Consider the following 24742-nt stretch of genomic DNA (forward strand, 5'->3'; position numbering starts at 1 on the left):
AGTAAAATATTGTCCTCAATAAAAGAGCAGTCTTATTCTTAAGATAAAATCTGCCAGCCCCTAAAGTGTGACAAATACTGCAGTGTTTAAAAAATGGTGTCTTCCAGTTTTCTTTTGTCTAGTTACATTCATATTACATATGAATTGTATATCATGCTTCTAAGTGGGTTCCTAAACTTATACCTGTTCATGTTTAGATCTGGTTCTTGAAAAAGTTCTACAAGTTGTTGAGGATATGTCAAGCTTAGAAAAAATGTACTATTTAAATTTATAATAAGACGATTATTGTACACAACAGAAAGGAATGTATAAGTATTATTTCCAATTTATTATTATATTTTTTAATTTATATTTTCTTCCCATCACTATTAGTGATATTGTGGCTCTGTGTTCCCACCCAAATCTCATGTCAAATTTTAATTCCCAGTTGTGGGAGGCACCTGGTGGAAGGTGACTGGATCATAGGGGTGGATTTCCCCCTTGCTATTCTCATGATAGTGAGTACTCATGAGATCTGATTGTTTAAAAGTGTGTAGCACCTCCCCCTTCACTCTCTCTCTCTCCTGCCACCACACAAAGACCGTGCCTGCTTCCCCTTCACCCTCTGCCATGAATGTAAGTTTCCTGAGGCCTCCCCAGCCACGCCTCCTGTACAGCCTGTGGTACTGTGAGTCGATTAAACCTCTTTTCTTCATAAATTACCCAGTCTCAGGTAGCTCTTTATAGCAGTGTGAAAAAGGACTAATACAATTATTTCCTCTTTTTCACTGCAAATGTGAAGTTGAAAAGATGGACTGAGTTATAAAAACAAGAAATTGCTATGAAGGCAGCAATGGAACTTTGAAAATAGCCCAGCTTTGGGATTTCAGCAGATCTATATCTAATCAGAGCTCCTCTAGTTCCCATGTAGCCCTGAGATGCTCATCCAACTGGCCCTCAGTTCCTCATCTGCAAAATAGCAACCATTACTTGGAGAGTTGGCCTGAGGACAAAGAAAATATGTACAAATATCTGCTACATAATAAACCCCAAATTCTAATTATTATCTGAGATTTTTACTCTTCTCTTTTCCGGGAGGGAGGCGCCTACAGAAGATGGTCTAGCCACTGAGCTAGCTGAGTAGAGCCACAGACCTTTTATATGAACCCTGCCCTTGGAAAATGCAGGAAAATGTTCCCTGGGTTGCCCATCTCACTTGTCAGCTATTATGCATGACTCCCATCTGCCATGTCAAAGTCACAGGGCTCCTGCTCTTGGCAGTGAGCCCTGTGCTGTCAGCCATCGCTGACAGGTGAGAGCCACTGGCCCAAGATCAGAAAGATTGCTTGCATAGCAAAAGGACACACCTCACCTGTCAGCTGTCACAGACACTCTTTTTACATTACTCCACTCCAGGAAAGGTGATATTTTGTTCAGGGGTTTAACAGTCCAGAGTTATGAAGTACAAATGAAGTGACGGCTGTGCATTTATTAGATCACGTTTCGTGTTTCTTAGAACTGGTTTGCTTTCCATGGGTACCTTTAGAAATGGCTTCTAACACAACACTTTAGAGTCACACCTGAAGGCTGTGAGGCTGAGTGTCCAGCTGAAAAGGTGAGATCTGTTGCTAAAAAGATCCCAAATTCATCAGCAGACTCCACCTGTCAGGTGACAGGCAAGGCTCAGGGTACGGCTGCCGTGGTAACATGGGGAGCACCACCTGTCAGCTAGGCTCCCTGCCAGTCTTTCTGAGCTTAAACATGAAGTACTGAGCTGCAGAAAATCAGTGGTCCTCCCCGAGCATCCAATTGTAACAGAGCATGTTCCAAAAAACAGTAAATCATGTTAAAGAACCACAACTCGGGCCATCATCGCCCATAAGAGTAAGCAGCATCTTAAATCTACTGAGATTACAGATGTTAAGAAACACAGTTGCATCTCTTTAGGACTAAGATGAAGTTCTGGACTGAGGCATCTTTACCTAAACACACAAACACACACATACACACACACACATGTGCCTGCACACACATATGCAAGCACATACAAACACAACTTATTTCTTTTTCTTTTTTTATTTTGGGTCAAAAAATCTACCTTCACAGAAAAGATGTTTCAAATACCAACACTTAAAATGATAAATCTTTCATTTCTAACCTAAAATTAGGAATAAAAATGAAATTATAAAATATTAGAGGAATACAGTCAGAAAAACAAGAAAAGAAGAAACCATAGTAGCAATTTAAAAATACACAATTTTGCTTATAATAGTAATTCATCCAACGCTTATCTTGTTTTTTTTTTCTGACTCCTCCTAAGATTTCTTAAAGTCTATCTTCATTAGCGGTTTTAAGCAATTTGACTTTGACGAGTGATGGTCTAATTTTCTTCATTCTTTATGTTTAGGGTTTGTTGAGCTTCTTAGATCTGTGGGTTTATAATTTTTTAATCAAATTTGGAGATTTTTGGCTACCATTTCTTGAACTCTAGACTTCATAACTTACAGGACTGTAAGTATCTGCCTTCCCCAATCACTTCCAGAGCTACCTGCATCCTAGCCTTCTATCACGTACACGTTTACTCACTGCTGCCTCCCGCTGCCCCAGGGATTGGACCTCCACCAGTGCTTGCTATTTGTCTAGCTCACTACAGTCTCTCCAGTGTGCAGCTCAGTGCCTGGCACAGGTAGTCATTCAATACGCTTATGGAATAACTGAATATTTACACCCTTTCATTGAAAGTCAGTTTTCCTTTGGCACCAGAGTATCTAAAACCTGAAATGTAGAACTCTTCTCAGTCAAGAACACTAACTGCCTGCACTTTAGTCTCATTAGTAAACCCTGTCTTGTGTTGGCTGCCATCCAGTTCCCATCAAAAAGGCAGTTAAGATATTCATATTTGAAAAAACAAGTATCTATGCAATGTTTCCTAACTTGAATTATGCTATAGACTGTCAAAATTTAAAAATTTTTTAATAATAGACACAACAATTTAGGGAATAAGAAGTGAAGCAACCAATCTACTGAAGATGGGGTTAAGAGGAGAAACGACCATTAAGTAACAAGAGTTTCCTTGCTAGAGTTGGGTTTGAGGTTGGAAAATAGGTTGCAGTCAGCGCTTATGAACTCTAGACAGCCTGGGTTCTAGATAAGTTGTGAAATGTATCATGACATTTTTCATTACTAGTAAGAAATAACTGAAATTTATGAATACATGATTCTTAGTATAAAGATTGGAGGTCAATATTGTCACTCTCACATATATTTTTTAATTCTTTCATGTCTGACAAAGAAAGACAGGACATTTCAGCAATGTGCCCCATAATCATTTCTTCCCCAAAGAAGACACGTCACACTTATCAAAGGCATTGTTCATGTGCACTGTGGCAGAAAGTGTCAAAGGAGTCCTGGTCTAAGAAAATATTTTCTATTTTATTCTCTGAGCCATATGCCATTCTTAGATTAGGACATCAGAAGGAAATGATATACATTATATTCATTTTCCTTGGTGAAATCTTTTTGCTTTCATATGATGTAATAAAAATATTGTCTTTAATGTTACATTAAATTTTATATTGAGTATTTTTATGATTCCATTATATCTTATTTTTGGGATTATTAGCTATAACTCTGTTTCATTGTTTTAGTGGTTTCATTAGGGTTAGGGCTTATAAGTATAGTTCTTTACCTTATCAATCTATCTTCAAGTAATGCTATTAATACCCCACGAATAGCCCAAGAGCTTTATAATAGTATATTTCCATTTCTTCCTTCCTTTGTCCTATTGTCGTTATATATTTTATTTCTACATGTATTGTAATGCTTATACTACACTGTTTTTATTTTTGTTTTGTCAATTTTTAAAAACAAACTTAAATAACAAGAATACTATTCTATAAATTAACCCAATGTATTAACCATTTCTTGTGCCCTTCATTCCTTTGTGTAGATTCTTATTTTCTTTGGATATCATTTTCCTTCTGCCTGAATGACTTCCTTGAACATTTCTCACAGTATGAGTTTGTTGCTGATGCAGCCCTGCAGCATTTGTATGCCTGAAAGTCTTTATTTCACCTTCATTTTGGAAGACATTTTCACTAGGTAAAGAATTTTAGGTTGACAGGTTTTTAGTTTTGTGTTTTCTAATACATTAAAGATGTTGCTCAAATGTCTTCTTACTTGCATTGTTTCTTTTTTCTCTGAATCCTTTTAAGATTTCTTTAAGATCATCTTCATTAATGGTTTTAAGCACCTTGACTTTTATATGCTATGGTCTAATTTTCCTTGTTTTTCATGTATGGGGTTTGTGGAGCTTCTTAGATTTGTGGGTTATAATTTTTACCAATTTTGGAGATTTTTAGTCATCATTTCTTGAACTCCTTTTTTGGATGCTCCCCTTAGGAACTTCATAATAATGTATTTATTATTAGGCCATTTGAAGTTGTCCCAAAGTTTCCTAGTGCTATGATCATGTACCTTAGGGTTTTTTTTTTCATGTGTGTGTGTGTTGTGTTTTGAATAGTTTTTATTGCTATGTCTTCAAATTCACCAATATTTTTCTCATTAATATCTAATCTGTTAATCTCATTCAGTGTATTTTTTAATTTCACACATTATCATTTTAATATTTAGAAGGCGGCTTTGAGTCTCTTTTATATCTTTCATGTCTCTACTTAACATGATCAATCTTATCTCTAGCTTTTTGAAAACACAGAGTACTGACGTAAGTTTTAATGTCTTTTTCTGCTAACTCTAATGATCTGTCAAGTGTGGGTCAATTTTGATTGATTTTTCCTGCTTCTTTGCGTGCCTAGTAATTTTTGATTGAATACTGTGCTAGATAATTTTGTAATTGCATAAATATTCTTAAGTTTTATTCTGGGACATGTGAAGCTACTCAGAAATAGTATGATTATTTTGGGACTTGCTTTTAAGATTCGTTAACTGGGACTATCATAACTTTTAGTCTAGTCTGCTAATACAAAACCATCAACTAAATGACCTGCAAGTTATTAGTTTTTTCTACTCTGGCTGCTAGGAATAAGCACTATTCCCTATCCTGTGTGATTTCTCTGCACTGTTCTCAATAATACTTTCAAGTGGTTCTATTGCCAATTATGGGTAGTTTCCTTCCACAGATGAAGCAGTCATAACTCAGCTGAATACTAGGAGGGGGATCTCTTTGAAAATCTCTGGAGTTCTCTCTGTGAAGCCCTCTTTTCTTTGGCACTCTGTCCTGAAAATCCTAGCAGCCTTGGTCTCCCTGGAATCTCAGTTCTGTCTCCTCAACCCAGGGAGCCTGTGGGTCTTCATCTGGGTTTCATTTCCTTGTGCTGAGGCCTAGAAGTTCTCTCAAGGCAATAAGCTGATGCAGTCTAGGGTTCAGTTCACTGTTTTGCATAACCTATGAAATGCTATTCTTTGTGGCCTGATAACAAATGTCTTAAAACCATTGTTTCATATATTTTGGGTTTTTTTTGGTACTTTGAGTTAGTATGGTTAATCTGATTTTTGTTATTACCCCATCATGGTCAGAAGCATAAATCTGACTAATCTGAATACATTCATTATCTAAACAATAATAATATTTAAATAAAATTTTCTTCCTTCCAGAAAAAGAAATTAAATTATCTAAATTATAATAATCTAGGTACATTAATTTTAGGCATCAGTTGCTTGATTTGTGCCTCAAGATATTTATTTTTTCTTGTGGAGGTAAAATGCACTTTTCTAGCTTTCTGAAAAATTGAAGTGCTTGTTGGATCTACATAAAATGACACTACCTCCCTCTGGAAAGCCACTACTTACTTGAGGAAGGGCTTGTGGAATCTGTTTCTGTAGCTAGGATGTGAAGGTTTAAAAGAAGTTAAGTCACTAGGTGTCTGGTATTGGGAATAAATGGCTTGGTACTAAAGTGCTTTTATGTTATTGGAAGTTTCCCTGAGAAAGAACTGTAGAGTGAGTTGCAATATATGTGGAAACTTAGGCTTAATAAAACTCTTTATGATTATTAATTGTTTTAACATTTTACACTTTTGTTCAATTCCCTGGTAATTCTTTTGGCAAGCACTTATTTAATTATTCATGACTCAGATTAAATGAAGGTTTTTAAAAATTATTTTCTCACAACTCTTCTAGACAGATGTCAATCCTATCTCTTTCTGTTACTTTCATAGCATTTTGTAAATAGCACCCCGTTAGCACTCACAGAGCTGTGTGGTACTTATTTGTCATGTCTCTTTCTTCCAATAAACTATGTACTTGCACATGACAGGGCCCTTTTGTTCATATTTATATTGATACCTCTCATCTGCCCTTACTATACAGGTGATAACTATTTGTTAAACTGAATACATATAAAAGACACTCAGGGATTGGGATAAGAAAATAATAATGATAGGAACTAAGGATAGCTAATTAAAGAGTGGTGGAAAGTAAAGCTGGATTAGTAGGGCAGGATCTGAATAAGAAGGATGAGGAAAGTTAGTGTAAGAGCAGATGACTTAAACAAGGAGAAATAGCTAACAACTGAAGATTCTTGAATAAGAAAGACCTTGAAAAAATGTAGAGTGTTTTACCTACCAAAAAAGCACAAATTTGATTACCTTAAAAATTTCTCATAATCATAATATCAATATTCTAAAAAATACCTGAAGCAAAGTCCAAAAGAAGCAAATATTTTAGACTATCCTCCCTTGCACCATCTCCCTCTCATATATCTTAAGGATATTTTCTAAGTTCTGTGAAGCTGTTCTTTAAAAAACACTAATATAAATTTTCAGCATTTGCTCTGAACACTGAAATTCTTTCAGAAACACTCAACAGTTTAGCACCACCATATAGATTTTACAAGAAACTTTTTCTTCATATTAGGTTTCTGGTAAACAATGTGAAATCTTTTAAAATAGTATCTGGCTGCCAGAGGAGTGAGAGAGTTTAATAATAAACAGAGAGTGAACAGCTTAAAATGTCTAAATCAGAATATGGAGATAGCAAGATTAGTATGTAAAGTATCAGGTGACCCCAGTTTTAAAAAAAATTCAAAAACACTGCTGACTTATTGGAGGTATGGTAGAGTTATGACCCCTCCAAAATAATGGCATAACTATGTTGTGGAAAAATTATTATACAATGAAGTTTAAATCTAATATACAAAACTCAAATTCAGCACAATCCAAAGCCAAAAGGACGCCATTCTTTGGGAGTACATCCTGCAAATGATGCAATGCTTTATTCCTAAGTCACTCCTTAGAGCCTCTCACTTCAGCTCTAGACCATCCATTCCTACTTCCTCTTAGAATATCTCACTGGGATCCCACTCATACTTTATATCAGACACACTTAATATATAACTCAAATCACTCCTTCCTTTCTTTTTTTCCCTCTCTTCCCTCCAACTTATATGTTTTGCCGTGCTATTATGTGCTAAGGACATGGAGATAAAGACACATACCTCTTTGTTCAAGGAGAGGGAAGATAGGCATGTAAACAAAGTAAATTTCAAGTGATAAGTTTGATAAAAATGCCAATGTGAGCATTATTCTCCATTCATCTCCCCTTCTTCCTAGACTCCTTTCTGTTTTTTTACCACACAGGCAGGCACTGCTGAGGACACTATCTCTCAGACTCCCTTGTCACCTGAACTTCCATTAGTTTCTGCCAAAGAGAGGCTGCTCATGATGAAGGACAGGTAAACCCCGAAAATGGGGCTTAGCCCAGGAGGGTTCTTGACTGCACCCAGAAAAGAATTCAAGGGTGAGATAGTGGTGAAAGAAAGCAACTTTATTGAAGCAGCAGTGTACAGCAGCTGCAGAGGTACAGCTCCTTGTGGAGCAGGGCTAAGTGTGTCCAAAGTAGCAGCATATGGGCTGTTGGCTAGCTGTATTTATATCCACATTTAATTATATGCAAATTAAAGGGCTTTCCAGAATTAGTGTCATTTTATGTAGATCCAATCAGCACTTCAATTTTTCAGAAAGCTAGAAAAGTGCATTTTACTCCCACAAGAAAAAATAAATAGCTTGAAGCACAGTTGACACTTCAAATTAATGTATCTAGATTATTGAAATTTAGATAATGTAATTCCTTTATTTAGAAGGAAGAAAATTTATTTAGAACTTTCTAGAAAAAGAGCAGGGAGTTGCTGATCTCTTACCTCACTGAGGTGTTTGTCTCTGGCAGTGGCTGAGTTCCACCAGGACAGAAACTCTCTTCCTCCACAGCTCTGGCTCTCACTGGCCCTAGAAACACTCCTTTCTCCTCTTGCTCCTTCATCCCTAGGGTTTGTGATGGCTTATTAACATTTTTAGTCTCTGGAAGTATCAACAACCTTGGTTTGTGCTTTTGTAAGTAGTTTCTTTATTTGAACCATATGGGGTGTTTTCTCCAAGCTCCTTCCTGATATAAAACATTGTAGGAGCTTAAGAGAAGGTTGTTAACTCCATCTGGGGAAGTTAGAGAAGGAGTATATTTTTGCATTGATACTTAAAAGATAAATAATTACTTTCCAGACATGCTGGCAGGAGGAGACAATTACAGATAGAAGAGACAGTTTCTACAAAGGAGAAAAGTATGAGACAACATGCTATGATCACGGCATTATTTATAAATAACTATTTCTGAGTATGAAGTATAAGGCACAGGTCATCAAGAGTCAAATGCTTGAAGTTAATTTAGCTGATGTTCTCTAAATTGACTATTTTAGACAATTTATCAAATCTTGTAAAAGTTTCTTATTTTTAAAAATTATGATAACAAAAACTACCATTTGTCAGCAATTATGTATCACAAACTGTTTTACTTTTTTGTTGCACAACTGCTGTGTCATATGCTGACGTGGACAAGTGCAGGGTGGAGAATGGGAACAACTCTCAAAGAAATACCTAAGCATAATATTTCAAATGGAGTGTCCATGTATCTGCTATAAACAATGGCAAAGACAGTTCAGTCTTTAAAGCAAAAATATTAAATAGTAAAGCAAAACAGGAGACTTTAAATACTAGACTTAGAACTCATCTGATGACTTGCATCCTCTTTATCAAGTCCATGCCATGTGGGTATTCCCAGGATATATGTAAACTCGGGAACAGGGAATAAAAAACATCTTGGAGCTCCTTTATCCTATCTTTGAACAATTCTGACAATAGGACAATCGTTCTTTAAGATGAGCTGAAAAATAGCTCCTCATTCTGTCCATTAGAACAGCATTGCAAAAATTCATTCTGTACTATTCTAACATTACACATGCTCCCTGGGAAAAGATTTCTAAGAAATATAAAAAGCACTGCAGAGTATTTACTTCATTTAAAAATTGTATAAGTAAATCTATTAAATGATATTTAATACAAAGTTTTCAAAAAATACTTGACTACTGAGTATTTCTTTATTGTTACATTATTGCATAATTTAGTAACATCTGGGAACTAGTTGTTTTTGCCTAGATCCTCTAGAAAGCAAAGCCTGGGGCAAGAGTGAAAGTGGAGATACTCCATGTAGGTGATTACAAGCCCAGGATGGAGGTGGTGAAAGGGGAAATGGAGTGAGCATAAGTACAACGTGCTGACTGCCACTTCCCAATGAACCAGGAAACACAGAAGAATGCTCCACAGCGTCTCCCCCAAATGTGTGACTGTTCATACAAGGTACAAAGGAAGGGGAATTTATCTGTCATGCTTCCACACACCTTCTTTTGCTATTGGTCAAGGACTACCCCAGGCAACCACTAACCCCTCTCTATCTTCAGGTTGCAGTAGCTGTCTCTCAATGGTCACTCAGGGAGCCAAATTCCAAGTTGCCTATTTGAATCCTGAAGTGGAGGGGGTGAATTCTCAAGTGTAGGCCCAGCCTGTGGGGTATAAGGGCCATTCAGGCCCCAGGCTTCAACCCAGACTCCAGCCAGCTCATGTAGCTTGGCTTGTGCTGTGTAGCTGAACGGCATCTTCAAGGGGACATGAAGTTGAATAGTTGAGTGAATCCAAGAAGCCACACGACACTGCCTTAGAGGCATGCAGGATTTGAATTCTCCTTTCACAGTCATTCTGTAAATATTACTAGGTTGATGATATCTCTGAAGATTTGTAAAGTTAACATCCTCAATTTCTTAGACTGAATCCCCTTGTCTTCCTGTCCTTTGGTTGTTCTTCTATTTGTAGTCTATTTTAAAAAGATACTCGGACCTCAAACCATGGCCTAGGTGTCTGAGTGGATTTGTCCATATTCTAGATAAGAAAGTACTTCTGTTCATACTGCCAGAGATGACATTGCTTTCTAATGGCAGATCCATCACACTCTGCCTTGATAAACCTCTGAACTGTTTCTTTTCTTACGCTGCTACCTACCCATCCTAGAGTTGGAGAGTCGAGATTTTTATTATCTAAGAGTAGTACTGGAAACTTATCTTTTTAAAATGTGCTATAGTTATTTTGAGTCCGTTGCTTCAATCATCTGGTTTAGCCTAGTATCTTAAATAGATATCCTTTCAGATTCAGGTTGCTTTTACATTCGCAAAATATGCTATCCAGCTCTTCATTTCCCATTACACTACCTGAAATCTCCCTTTAGGCTTGCACTAATCACCTAGTCCAGGGGTCTCTAAACATTTTTAAATTCACCTCATGATAATAAAAAAAGTAATTAAAAGAATTATATGTGTGCATAAATTACATAGATTATTATTGTGTTACATTAATCAATTCTCAAGAAAGCATCTAAATGTTGTCACCTTTAATGGAATTTTCTATTAACACTGGGATACATTTCAAATAACTTTAAATATCAAGGAAAAAAAAAGAGGCTTGCTTTATTGTTTGGGTGCCTAGATTTTAAATGTCTTGGTAATTATAACTTTATGCTATCATTAATTAATATCTCAAGACAGAATGAGCTTCAGTAATTAAATATAGTGAATGGAAATTTGTATATCAAATACTAAATAATATTTTCTAAATTTGGGGTAAACTTCTTTTGGGGTCTGATTGGATTATCATTATTTTCCCTTTGAATTTGGCTGACAACAACTTTGAAGTTGCAGCTCTGTCATTTTGCTGTTGTTGTTGCACACTTGTGTTTATGTTATCTACGTTATCTTTAATTTTTAATTTCTGTATAGGAATCTTTATAAGCCACTTATTTATTTTCTGAAAATATTAATTTGCTGATAGCCAGATAATGCAGTTCAATCCACTCAATTCAAAACATTATAGTACCTTGAAAGCTAATGAGAGAGTGAGGGTGAAGCTTTAAACCACTCAGCCTTAGGGAGAAACTCTGTATATTGTATGTGATAAATGACTGCCTGATATGCAAACCTAATACAGGTGTCACTTTTAGTCTCATATTAAATATTTGTAAGGTCTATTATCTTCATTATTTTTAATACAAACATACATATAAATATAACTTCTAATATTTTCTTTGTAGACACATGGATAATTTGCACAACACCTTTTGATGACCACAGTTCTCATACCTGATTTGTATGATCAGTTGGGGCAACTAATTCACCTCTCTGCACCTCACCTTTTAGTAAAAATAAAGATAGACATTCCTGTTATAGTTGGGGGTCCCAATTACATATTACTTGTCTCCTTCAACACCCAGGAGTAGAACAGGGAGATAAGTGAAAGTCGGTGTCATCCTATTTAGGGATGTCTGTTACTCTCAAAGTCTAATGTTCCCTGGTAAAGATGGAATGGAGGATGTAGGTGATAAATGCAGTCAACATGGCTGCCTCCTGCCTCATCCCTCTCCCCAGTCTAGACCTCAGCAGCTAGCTGTGGGGATGAGCAGGGGCTGCAAAATCACCTCAGAGTACTTACTCTGTGTCTGCTGCTTAGAGAATCTGTCTGTCTCACAGTGACTGGCAGTGATGCTCACCAACCACTGCCCAAAGGAGAAGACACCAGAGAACTCAAAAGTGTCCAGTGGGTGGTAGAATTTATCCTGGATCTGTTACTGCAAGGGCAGAGGGTACTGAACAAGTGCTCCATTTCTCTCACTTATCTTTTTTTTATTATTATTATACTTTAAGTTCTAGGGTACTCTACTTTATATTTGCTCCTCCACAAGGGAGGAAGGAAGAGTAATGTGACTGGTGGGAGCCTCGTATACATGTGCCATGTTGCTGTGCTGCACCCATTAACTAGTCATTTACATTAGGTATGTCTTCTAATGCTACCCCTCCCCCCTCCCCTCACCCCACAACAGGCCCCGGTGTGTGATGTTCCCCTTCCTGTGTCCAAGTGTTCTCATTGTTCAATTCCCAACTATGAGTGAGAACATGCGGTGTTTGGTTTTTTGTCCTTGCGATAGTTTGCTGAGAGTGATGGTTTCCAGCTTCATCCATGTCCCTACAAAGGGCATGAACTCATCATTTTTTATGGCTGCATAGTATTCCATGGTGTATATGTGCCACATTTTCTTAATCCAGTCTATCATTGATGGACATTTGGGTTGGTTCCAAGTCTTTGCTATTGTGAATAGTGCTGCAATAAACTCACTTATCTAAGACACAAGCAGCTCAGGAGAGTCAAAGAGGACCTTCTCTCCCACTGCCAAGAGGCAACAGTGCATGGGATGTGTGGGAGGTGACCTACTGGCTACAAGGCTCCCACCAGTCACATTACCCCTCCTTCCTCCCTTATGGAGGAGCAAATATAAAGTAGAGAGAATAAAGTCAGAAATGTTCCATTCAAAATTCCCAAAACTGGGAGAGAACGTGAAAATCCCCTTCTATGGAAATGGAAAGACAGAGGATAAGTGTTACTTCCTAAAAAACCTACCTGGCAGGACTGGCAAAATGAATGAATAAAGTATACATGGAAAGCTCCTAAACACCATACACATAGTAGGCATTCCATAAAATTAGCTTAAAAATTAATAATAGTCCTTGAACTAATTGTCTGAACTATGATGGGAAGAAGCCAGTAATTACTAGTAATGACAATTTTTCAACAAGCACTTTAGTCACATTTTATATATTATTGCTGTTATTAAGTACCTAACAAGGTTTGTTGGCATAGAACAATGCATTGCCTTGAATTGAAAATAGGCAGTAATTGAATAGAAAAATGTATAGGCAGTGTAGGTCCCCTTAAATTGAATTAGTTTCTTAAATATAGTACTTATAGTACCCTTGATGTAAGCTTTTTTAAAGCATTAGAGGAATCAAACAAACAAGGTCTATATTTTTGCATAGGGTGTTTTACATTCAATACTACAATATTTATGTTTGGCACTATTCACTCCATGGGAAAATATAGGCTGTGTGTCTTTTATTTGCTTGATAGTTCAGACTCGCTGATACCCAAGGGCTCACTACACCCACAGATTTTGTCACAATACTTATATTCTGAAAAGGAATTTTTACCATTCAAAAGCAAGCCAAGTCTAATTTTGTAATTGTTATATACTGTAAGATGTTATTATTTAGTATGTGAAGTACCTAGATCTATCATCAGTGAATGTGACATAACATAATCTATTTTACACAGTAAAATGACTTGCCCGGATCTGTTTCGTTTCTAACCGATGGCCAATTTAAAGAGTCTTACTCTTTTTTTTCTGCTTTCTTAGCCAGTTATTAAATTTACTATCAAAGCAACAAAGAGGAAAGAAGCTAATTCTCCTATACCTATTTAGAATAAATGAAATCTGACTTCATGTCAATTGATGCTGCCTATAGACTATTTAAGCATTCCTTTCCTTGAGAAATCCTGATAGTGCAGGTCTTGAAATAACAATAGTGAAGGTCAACTCAGCAGTATTCCTACTATCAAGGGCTATGCAGCACACCAGTTTCTCTCTCAAAAATAGCAGGAGATATAGGTAAATGTGAGCCATGGTGGTTTGCTGCACAGATCTTCCCATCACCCAAGTATTAAGCCCAGCATCCGTTAGCTATTCTTTCTGATCCTCTCCTCCTACCACCCACTGTCCTCCAACAGTCCCCAGTGTCTGTTGCTCTCTGTCATGTGTCCATTTGTTCTCATCATTTAGCTCCCACGTATAAGTGGGAACATACAGTATTTGGTTTTCTGTTTCTGCATTAGTTTGCTAAGGATAATGACCTCCAGCTCCATACATATTTCTACAAAGGACAGGATCTTGTTCCTTGTTATGGCTGCATAATACTCCACGGTGTATATGCACCACATTTTCTTTATCCAATCTATCATTGATGGACATTTAGGTTGATTCCATGTCTTTGCTTATGTGAATAGTGCTGCAATGCACGATGCAACAAACCTGCACATCTGCACATATACTCCAAAACTTAAAAGTTGGAAATTTTTAAAATATATTTAAAAAGTTAAAAATAAAAATCTGTAATAAGTTGGGAGTGATGTATGCTTTATTATAAATAACAAGTTAATATGTTTTTAAAAATAAAATGGTTTCTCATGTCAAAAAAAGAAAGAAATAGCAGGAGACAGGCACTTTATCTTGCTTTTGTTTGGAAGGATCCAGTGACGTTTATTAGTTGGAAGTTGAGGACAGTAAAAAGGGACTATTATACAGAAAAGATGCAGCAGTCAGGGATCTACAGACCAAAAGTCAGAGTCTGAGGAAGGAAGAAGGTTGGTGACTATATAAGGTTCAAAGCTTTCCAAAAGGAAGAACTTACATTATAGAGCTGAACCCTTTCTCCTTCAGATGTGCTAATATTTGTTCTGCCTATGTACCATATCAGACTAAAAATACTGATAAATATAGATGCAATCAACAACAACAGTAATTGGACCTATCATTTGTTGAGTATCTTTTATGCATCAGGAGCTTTACAGATCCACCTATGTGCTTTTTTTTTTTTGAGACGGAGTCTCGCTCTGTTGCCAGGCTCGAGTGCAGTGGCGCCATCTGGGCTCACTGCAACCTCCGCCTCCTGGGTTCAAGCAATTCTCATGCCTCAGCCTCCAGAGTAGCTGGGATTACAGGCGTGCTCCACCACACCCGGCTAATTTTTGTATTTTTAGTAGAGATGGGGTTTTACGATGTTGGCCAGGATGGTCTCCATCTCCTGACCTTGAGATCCGCCCACCTCAGCCTCCCAAAGTGCTGGGATTACAAGTGTGAACCACTGTGCCAGGCCCTAAGTGCTTTTATATATAAGGAAACTGAAGCTCAGGGAGGCTAAGTGCATTGAGCAAGATCATGTAGCTTATAGATCATGGAGCAGGGACTCAAGACAGTTCAAAACCCACATTTTTCCACTATACCATAATCATGTAAGAAAAGAGCTGGCCGGGTGCAGCGGGTCAAGCCTGTAATCCCAGCACTTTGGGAGGCTTTAGGTCAGGAGTTTGAGACCAGCCTGGCCAACATGGTGAAACCCTGTCTCTACTAAAAACACAAAAATTAGCTGGGTGTGGTGGTGCACGCCTGTAATCCCAGCTACTCAAGAAGCTGAGGCAAGAGAATCGCTTGAACCCAGGAGGCAGAGGTTGCAGTGAGCTGAGATCACGCCACTACACTCCTGCCTGGCAACAGAGAGAGACTCTGTCTCAAAAAAAAAAAAAGAAAGAAAGAAAGAAAGAAGGAAAGAAAGAAAGAAAGAAAGAGAAAGAAAGAAAGAAAGAAAGAAAGAAAGAAAAAAGAAGAGCTAAACTCATCATTTGTGTTTAATTCATATAATAAATTGAACCTATTTAAATCCTGGTCCATTGCCATTCACAAACAATATTTCTGTAGGGAGGAACTACACTAATTTCAATTCAACTATGCTTACTCAAAGGCAAGGGTTTATGATTATAAATACTTCTGTGATTTGAAAAGGCAACCATTCTTCCATTTTTCAAATCCATCAAGTTGACTGCTTCAAAATAAAACACTGCTAAATAAAATGTTTCACACAGATGTAAGCTTTTTAACAAATAAATTGAATTAACACTTATTGTCCCAGGTTTTCTGTAAGAATTCACTTTCTTGATCCTAAAATCATTATATAGTATCCCAAACTTTAAGGAAATGGAGTACATATTAGTTCCATTTTATACGTGAGAAATCAAAAGCTCACAGAGAACAATCAATCACCAAAGAACAAAGAGAATGTTAGTAGTTAAGCCCTCTTGAACAATGGGTAGTGGCATCACAGATGCAGAGGTAATGAGACAGATCTGGGGTTCATTCAGTTCTGGTAGGGCCCCTAACCATAACAATGCCAGGCTCTGACCTACACATAGGGATACCAAAAAAGACTACGTTGCTTGTACTTAATCAACTTATATGTAGCAGTTCTTTTGATGATCCAGTTTAATGGTGTGGCTTTTGAAAGTCGTTTTTAAAATTTTATTTTATTTTTAGATTCAGGTGGTACATGTGTATGTTTGTTACATGGGTATATTGCTTAATGATGGGGATTGGGCTTTTAGTGTATCAATTACCCAAATGGGGAATGTTGTACCCAATAGATAATTTTTCAACCCTTGCCCTCTTTCCACCCTTTCCCCTTTTGGAGTCCCCAGTGTCTATTATTCCATGATCATGTCCATGTGTACCAACTGCTTATAGAAGCTTATACATTTATAAATTAGAACATGTGGTATTTGATTTTCTGTTCCTGAGTGAGTTCACATAGGATAATGGCCTCCAGCTCCATCCATGTTGCTACAAAGGACAGGATTTCATTCTTTTTTATGGCTGTGTAGTATTCCATGATGTGTATATACCACATTTTCTTTATCCAGTTAACCTTGATGGAAACTCACATTGGTTCTATGACTTTTCTATTGTGAATAGTGTTGCAATTAATGTATGAGCACAGGTGTCTTTTTCATATAATGATTTTTTTTCCTTTGGGTAGATACTCAGTAGCTGGATTGCTAGGTCAAATGGTGGTTCTGTTTTCAGTTCTTTGAGAAATCTCCATACTGTTTTCCATAGAGATTTGTGTTAGGCCATTCTTGTGCTGCTATGAAGAAATACTTGAGACCAAGTAATTTGTAAAGAAATGAAGTTTAACTGGCTCATAGTTCTGCAGTCTTTATAGAAAGCAGGGTGCTGGCATCTATTCGGCTTCTGGGGAGGCCTCAGTAAACTTAAAATCATGGTAGAGGGTGAAAGGAGAGCAGAAACATCACATGGCCAGAGCAGGAGCAAGAGACAGAGAGTGGAGTAGGTGGTGCCACACACTTCTAAATGATTAGATTTCATGTGAACTCAGAGCTCACTTATCCCCAGAGGATGGTTCAAGCCATTCATGAGGAATCTGCCCCCATGATCCAAATACCTCCTACCAGGCCCCACCTCCAACACTGGAAATTACAATTCAATATTTGATTTGGGCAGGGACAAATATCCAATATAAGTCAGGGATGAACTAATTTACTTTCCTACCAACAGTGTATAAGCATTCCCTTTTCTCTGCATCTACACCAACATGTTGTTTTTTGACTTTTTATAATATCTACTTTGGCTGGTGTAAGATGATATGTTATTGTGGCTTTAATTTGCATTTCCCTGATAATTAGTAATGCTGAGCATCTTTTCATATGTTGGATGCCTGTATTTCTTGAGAAAATGTCTGTTCATATTCTTTGCCCAGTTTTTAATGGAGTTGTTTGTTTCTCTCTTGTTGAGTTCCTAGTAAATTCTGAATATTAGTCCTTTGTCAGAGGCATAATTTGCAAATATTTTCTCTCATTCTGTAGGTTGTCTGTTTACTATGTGGATTATTTCTTTTGTTCTGCAGAAGAATTTTAGTTTAATTAAGTCCCATTAATCTATTTTTGTTTTTGTTGCATTTGCTTTTGAGATCTTCATCACAAATTTTTTGCCTAGGCCAATGTCCAGAAGAGTGTTTCCTAGGTTTTCTTGAAAGTCATTCTTCATTCTTAAAAGCTCAACCCAGAGTCCATTTCTTCAGTCTTTCAGATAGTTTTGTAACTATCTAATATCCTGTAATACATTCCTTCCTGCTTAAAGGAGTAGATTGGTTCTTTGCCATTGAATTATTATTGATAGCCATGTGAATACAATGGATTCTGCATCACAGATTTACTGGTTAATGGAATATATGTTTTGAATCACCCCACATTATTTATACTTTAGTATTTCTTAATATTTTATGCTTTAGGCATCACAGTGAGGACTTGGCTTTTCTTTAAACTCAGAAAACCTGGGAAGAGATAGGACTAAAGAAAAAACAATGCAACAGATGCAGCAACCCAGGCAGGATAAGATGCCAGTTAAAGGGTTGCCTGCAACATTCTTTCTTCTTCTTTTGCCTTATCTCTTATCCTGTGTGTAACAAAAAGAGAAAGACCAAGGAAAAGAATAAAACAGTCATCGCCAATATTATAAAAAATTACAGACTAGGGGAAAAATCAGAGAGCAGATCACACAGAAAGATTAAAACACTGGTCTAAAGAGATCATGTGCTAAGAAGTACTGATTCTCCCATCATCTTTGGTTAGCAATATAGTCTAACCTCAGTGAGGAGATTTCTCCCTTCTCCAGCTCCTGCTTTTTCATCCTCCATTTATTTCCAGAGAAAGCTTAAACTTTAGTTAGATATAATTGATCTACAAAAATTACACATATTTAATGTATACATCTTGATGAGTTTGGACACATGTGTACACCTGTAATACCATCACAACCAGGTTACTAACACTTGTCACTTCCAAACATTTCCTTGTGTTCGTTTGTGAAGGGGTTTTTTTTTTTGGTGAGAATATTTAACATGAGATATGAGATCTATCTTCAACATACTTTAAAGTGCACAAAGTCATATTGTTAATTATATGTACTATGTTGTAGAGATGATTCCTAGAACTGACTCATCTTGCACAACAGGAAATTCAGACAAATAACTGAAAAGGCATCCTGTGTTCATGAGTTGCAAGAAATAATATTGTTAAAATATCCATACTACCCAAAGCTACCTACAGAATGAATGTAACCCTTATCAATATTTCAATGGCATATTTTACAGAAATAGATAAAAATCCTGAAATTTGTACAGAACCACAAAAGACCCCAAATAGCTAACGTGATCTTGAAAAAAAAAGAACAAAGCCAGAGACATTACATTTCCTGATTTCAAAATATATTACAAAACTACAGTAATAAAATGGTATGCCACTGTCATAAAATCAGACATACAGACTAATGAAACAGAAAAGAGAGTCCAGAAATAAATCCTCATATATATGGTCAATTGACCTTGGAAAAGGTTACCAAGAACCCATAATAAGGAAAGAATAGCTTCTTAAACAAATGATGTTGAAAAAATTGAATATTCACATGCAGAAAAAATTGGACCCCTATTTTATACATACACAAAAATCAACTCAAAATGGATTAAAAGCCTAAATATAAGACCTGAAACTGTAAAACTCCTAAAATGAAATGTAAGGGGAAAACTTCTTGACATTGGTCCTGGCAACGATTTTATTTTTAATATCACACCAATGCTCAAGCAACAAAAGCAAAAATAGACAAGGGACACTACATCTCATTAAAAATCTTCTGCAGAGCCAAGGAAACAATCATCAGAGTGTAAGGGCATCCTACAGAAAGGGAGAAAATATTTGCCAACCATCTATCTGATAAGGGGTTAGTATCCAAAATATATAAGAATCTTCTACAGCTCAGTAGCAAAAAAACACAAAAACAAACAACCTGATTAAAAAGTGGGCAAAATACTTGAGTAGATATTTATCCAAAGAAAACATATGAATGGCTACTAGTTATAGGAAAACATGTTCAGTGTCACTAGTCATCAGATAAATGCAGATCAAAAACCACAGTGAGAAACCTCACACCTATTAGGATGGCTATAAAAAAAAAAAAAAAAAACAGAAGAACAAAAAATAATGAGTGTTAAAGAGGATGTGGAGAAACTGGAACCCTTATACACTTTTGGAGGGAATGTAGAATGGTGCAGCCACTAGGAAAAACAGCATGGAAGTTCCTCAGCAAATTAAAACAGAATGACTCTATGATTTAGTAATCTCACCTCTGGGCATATATCCCAAAGAATTGAAATCAGAATCTGAAAGAGATACTTGCACCCTCATATTCATTGTAGCATTATTTATAATAGAAACAACCCAAAAGGTCATTGAAAGATGAATTAATAAAGTGATATGTACATACAATGGAATATTATTCAGCCTTAAAAAAGAAGGAAATCCAGTCATTTGCGACAACATGAATGAAACTAGAGGAAATTATGCTAAGTGAAATAAGCCAGAAACTGAAAGGCAAATACTACACGATTCCATTTATATGAAGTATCTCAAATAGTCAAACTCATAAAAGCAGAAAATAGAATAGTGTTCACCGGGGCCAGGGGGAAGGAAAAGTAGGAAATTGTTCTTCAAGGGGTATAAAGTTTCTCTTATGCCAGAGGAAGTCTTAAGTGTATCTGAGTGAGTGATTGGAGTCTTCACAATAAAATCAACCACTTTTTCTGGCCCTGTCCCTAATCACCCAAACCATTTAACTTACTGACTTTGTCTTACCCCAAGATGTCAAGAAACCAAATTATTAAACTGAATCATGGCCAAACTCAATGCAGTAGCAATTCTTTTTACAATATCCCTGAAGAATGACCATTTAAACTCTGACTGATAGTTATGTTAATATTTTGTTGCCTAATTAATTAAGAGAAGGAATTCAGGCCAGAGGTGAAGCATAGTAAGGTACTCTTCCTTAAAAGCAATTAGCCAGTTGATTTCAACATTTCTACTCTTTGAAAACAGTATGTTTATTTACATTGTGCTTCCCCCAACTCCATTCAGGTGTAAACAGAGTGATACGTTAGCCTTCTCTGGTGCATCTGCCAACACAGTATTAACTTCTAACAGCTGAGGATGGCTGGACCTTCACCTCCACTTTATTTCCTCAAAATAACAGTTGTCAGATGCATAAATACAGCACAGACATGTCTATATAAATAAAACCCCAGAAATAAACATATGCAGAGAATCATATGCTCAAACTAAAATATCTTAACATAACTCGATCGATTGATATTTTAGTCTTTTCAAGTTCCTGTGATAGTCAAATATTTATTCTCATGATGGCTGATGTGGTCAACCACACACAACTACAACATAGCTGGGAGCCCGTGAGTGTTTAGGTATGCCAGAAAGCAATACGATCATTTTTGTATATTGGGAACAGAGGTTGCAGTTCCAAGCCAGTACACAGGGGCCAGGCAGATGATATAAATGAGGGAAGTGGTGAAGGACTGGGATCTATTGGAAAGGCTGTGCACCTGCAAAATAAAGTTCTCACCACTCAGCACTAACAAAGGTTTTTTTGTCAATGGATATAGGCTCAGTTTCCCAGATTTTTCTATTTTTAAAAAGAAGTCAGACAACTTTAAAAAAAATAAAGAAAATCTCTATACTTTTAAGTGTTGGGAACAAATTCAACTTAAGAATAACCAAAACAAACCATTGACCAAATAAAATATATCTGCAGGCTCATGTACCTCCAGTCTGGTAATTTGTTTCAGACAAATGGGCCATTTTTAGCTTCTTTTCTAAAAGTCTATATTTACATTTATTTATTTATATTCTTAGACATGAGTAAAATATTTCTCTAATTTTTAAAAAAGTGCTTAGGCTAAACTAGATGGGAAATTTCTCTTAAATAAGTCATCTTAGAGCAATGACCGCTACTTGAGATGGAAGAAGTTGTGCTAGTTATGGGGGCAGGGAAGCAAAAAAAAAAAAAAAAAAGAAAAACACGCTTTCTTGTAGAAATTATTATTAAAGACAATCTTAGGGTCACTATCCCATAAAAGTTTGTACAATGATGGAAACGTTGTATATCTGGTCTGTCCAATATGATAATCAGTAGCCACATGCAGCTACTGAGAACTTGAAATGTGGCTAGTACAACTAAGGAGCATAATTTTAAATTTTATTTAATTTAAAGTAATTTATTTTAAAATTTAAATCGCCACATACAGTTAGTGGCTGCTGTATTAGACAGCACAGCCCTAGGTATATAACCTAGAATAGAACATCTTGTTCAAAAGATATTATTCCTATGTGCATTCTTACAGATGTCAAATTGATTTCCAGATTGGTTTTACTGATTTATATGTCTAACAATGATTTTTTAAATATAATTTATCTTCTTCAACACTGGGATTGTCAAGATTTAAAATTTTTGATACTCATTTGGGCAATAATGGCAGCTCTTGGTCAATCTTTATTTTCCTGATTACGAAGTTTATCATCTTAGATTAACCATTTGGCTTTGTACTTTGAATTGCCTGTTCATATACTTTAAATCATGTTTCTACTGGGATATTTGCTTTTCTTTTCTCTCTCCCTTCTCTCCCTCTCTTCCTCTCTGTGTTCCTTTTTTCCTTCCTTCCTACCTAACTTATAGAAGCAATTTATAAATTATTAATTTTTAATCTTTTACCTGTTATGTGAATCAGAAATGTCTTCTCCCAGTCTGTGCATTTTATTTTCACTTTGTTTATGTTTTTTTTCTTGATCAGAGGCTTTACAATTTGAATGTAGTGTAGTGGATTTGTCATTTACTTTATGGTTTGTGCAGTTTATCCCTTATTGAAAAAACTCTTGCTGAACCAAAGTCTATTTTATCTGATAATAGTATAGCTTGGCCAACATTCCTTTGGTTTAGGGTTGCTGGATTTAGTAAATAAAATTATAGTATACCAGTTAAATTTAACATTTAGATAAACAACAACCTTTTTTTTCCTTTTTTTTGTATAAGTTTGCTGTATGCAATATTTGGGACATAATTATAATAAGAATATTCACTATTTATCTAAAATTCAAATGTAACTGGTCATTCTCTATTTCATCTGTCAATTGTATTTTGCTTAGAAAATATCTCTCCATGTATTTTTCTCTCATTTTTCTTCCAAATTTCCAAGAGCCTTATGCATTACATGTCTCCCTCATAATTAGCATTTAAAAGAAATATAGTTCATTACCCAACATAAGGATCTGTCTCCCAAAAGGCAGATTGAGGCCACTTACATTTATTGTGGTTATTTCTTTTTAAATATTTATCATGCTTTTTGTTGTGTTTATTTTTCTCTTTTTCTGCCCTTTTCTATATTGATTAGGTTTTATTTATTTCTGGCTTTACACTCTGCTAACTTGGATAATATAACTCTATTATTTTAGTTGTTGACCTTAATATTTTAAGCAAACATTTTGTACCTGTAGTTATACTCAGTTATTTGAGAGATCTTCATGCTCTTTTCTCATATTTGAATGAAATGGTTCTCATTATTTGAATTCTTTTTTTGTGTGTGTATTTTTCTTTTTGTAAAGTTTTGGGAACAAGACAACATAATGATCACATCTATGCTTTACAAAGAAAACTCTGCATCCATATGAAGAATAAATGATGGAGCTAGGCTGGAGAAGTACACTACTTGAAGTCAACAAGAAAGCAGCTGGTGAAAGATGATGAGACACTTATTAGAGGAAGAAGCAGTGAGGATGGAAGGGAGAGAAATATACACTAGAGGCACTGGAAAGTGCATCACCCACCTTATTGAGTCATCAGATATGATATTCTGAATTTCCTGGGTTAGGTAATAATTAAAATGGAAATTGTAAGAAAATAGCCCTTATTTATTTATTTATTTATTTTTAACAAAACAAAGAATCCAAGATTTATCAAGACAGAATGTTGTTTAAAGATACTGCAAATGGCCAAGGGTAGATGGGAAAGTGAATAGTTTTAGCTACAGCTGCTGTCACATGGGAAAGTTACTACTGTCTTGGTTGGAATGGTGGGTGGGGATGGGTAGGTAGAGAGTGTTGAAAGATTTGGAGTGGGGTGAGAAGGCTTCCAGGGCACAAAGTTGGAAGTAACTCTTCTCACACTGGAAAAACCTTCATGGGTAAGGCTAAACATATTGCCAAGATAGGGGGCTCCTGCTTGGAAAATCACTGGGTCCCCACCAAGAGCAATAGTGATGCTGCTATGGAGTGTGGTTCAGATTGAGATAGCTGTGAAGCTTGGGCTTCAAGGATGAACTTGAAGACCCAATCTCCAGCCCTTCTTCTGCCTTCAGATTTCTCCTCCACACCTGTAGTTTACTATATTTTAAGCATTGGTATGTAATCTTCATATTTAGAATTTGTTATATCTATATTCTCTTGAGGGTCTAGTATTTAGAGCCTGTGACTGTTCCTCCCTGCAGATCAATCCAGAGATTTTGGAGAAGATAAAATATTGCAGGAAGAAAATATTTTAATTCATGATCTTGAGGATCTCAAGGGAAAGATGTGTCTGATATTAACAAAGAGGGCTTGTTCTCATACAGTAATGTCTTTGGCCAAAATACAGAATGAAGGAAGAGAAGCAAACACTTCCTGTTGTGCAGCTCAAGCTACTATATGCTTTTGAGGACTCCTACATCACATTCTTTTGGTACCATCATTCAATTCTCCATATTAAAGAAACTTTCAAAAAGTGTTAGTTTTCAACATTTGGTTATCTTTGGATTTCTGGCAACAGTGAGGAGATGGAGTTGCCTCTCTTTATGCAGCCCTTATGCAGCCCAGAATTTACTCTGTGTTTTTTTGTTTTTTTTTTTTTTTTTTTTTTTTCAACGGCGTTTCGCTCTTGCCGTCCAGACTGGAGTGCAATGGCGTGATCTCGGCTCACCACAACCTCCACCTCCCGGGTTCAAGCAATTCTCCTGCCTCAGCCTCCCGAGTAGCTGGGATTACAGGCATGTGCCACCATGCCCAGCTAATTTTGTATTTTTAGTAGAGACGGGGTTTTCCCATGTTGGTCAGGATGG

General features: G+C 36.4%; 1 long non-coding RNA gene across 3 annotated transcripts in view; it reads left to right on the top strand.

Annotated features, from left to right (window-relative positions):
• The window catches only part of LOC107976387 (uncharacterized), a 93313-nt gene extending 68925 nt beyond the window's left edge, over positions 1–24388 (top strand). Inside the window, exons 5-6 of one of the 3 annotated variants that reach the window (XR_010159627.1) lie at positions 23256–23521; positions 24137–24388. This is a non-coding gene — a long non-coding RNA (uncharacterized LOC107976387). The remainder of the gene's footprint in view (positions 1–23255; positions 23522–24136) is intronic. The other 2 variants (XR_001720305.4, XR_001720307.4) reach the window with 2 other exon arrangements.
• Positions 24389–24742: the final 354 nt, after the last annotated feature.

This window comes from Pan troglodytes, chromosome 7 (assembly GCF_028858775.2).
Source record: "Pan troglodytes isolate AG18354 chromosome 7, NHGRI_mPanTro3-v2.0_pri, whole genome shotgun sequence".
Lineage (NCBI taxonomy): Eukaryota > Metazoa > Chordata > Mammalia > Primates > Hominidae > Pan > Pan troglodytes.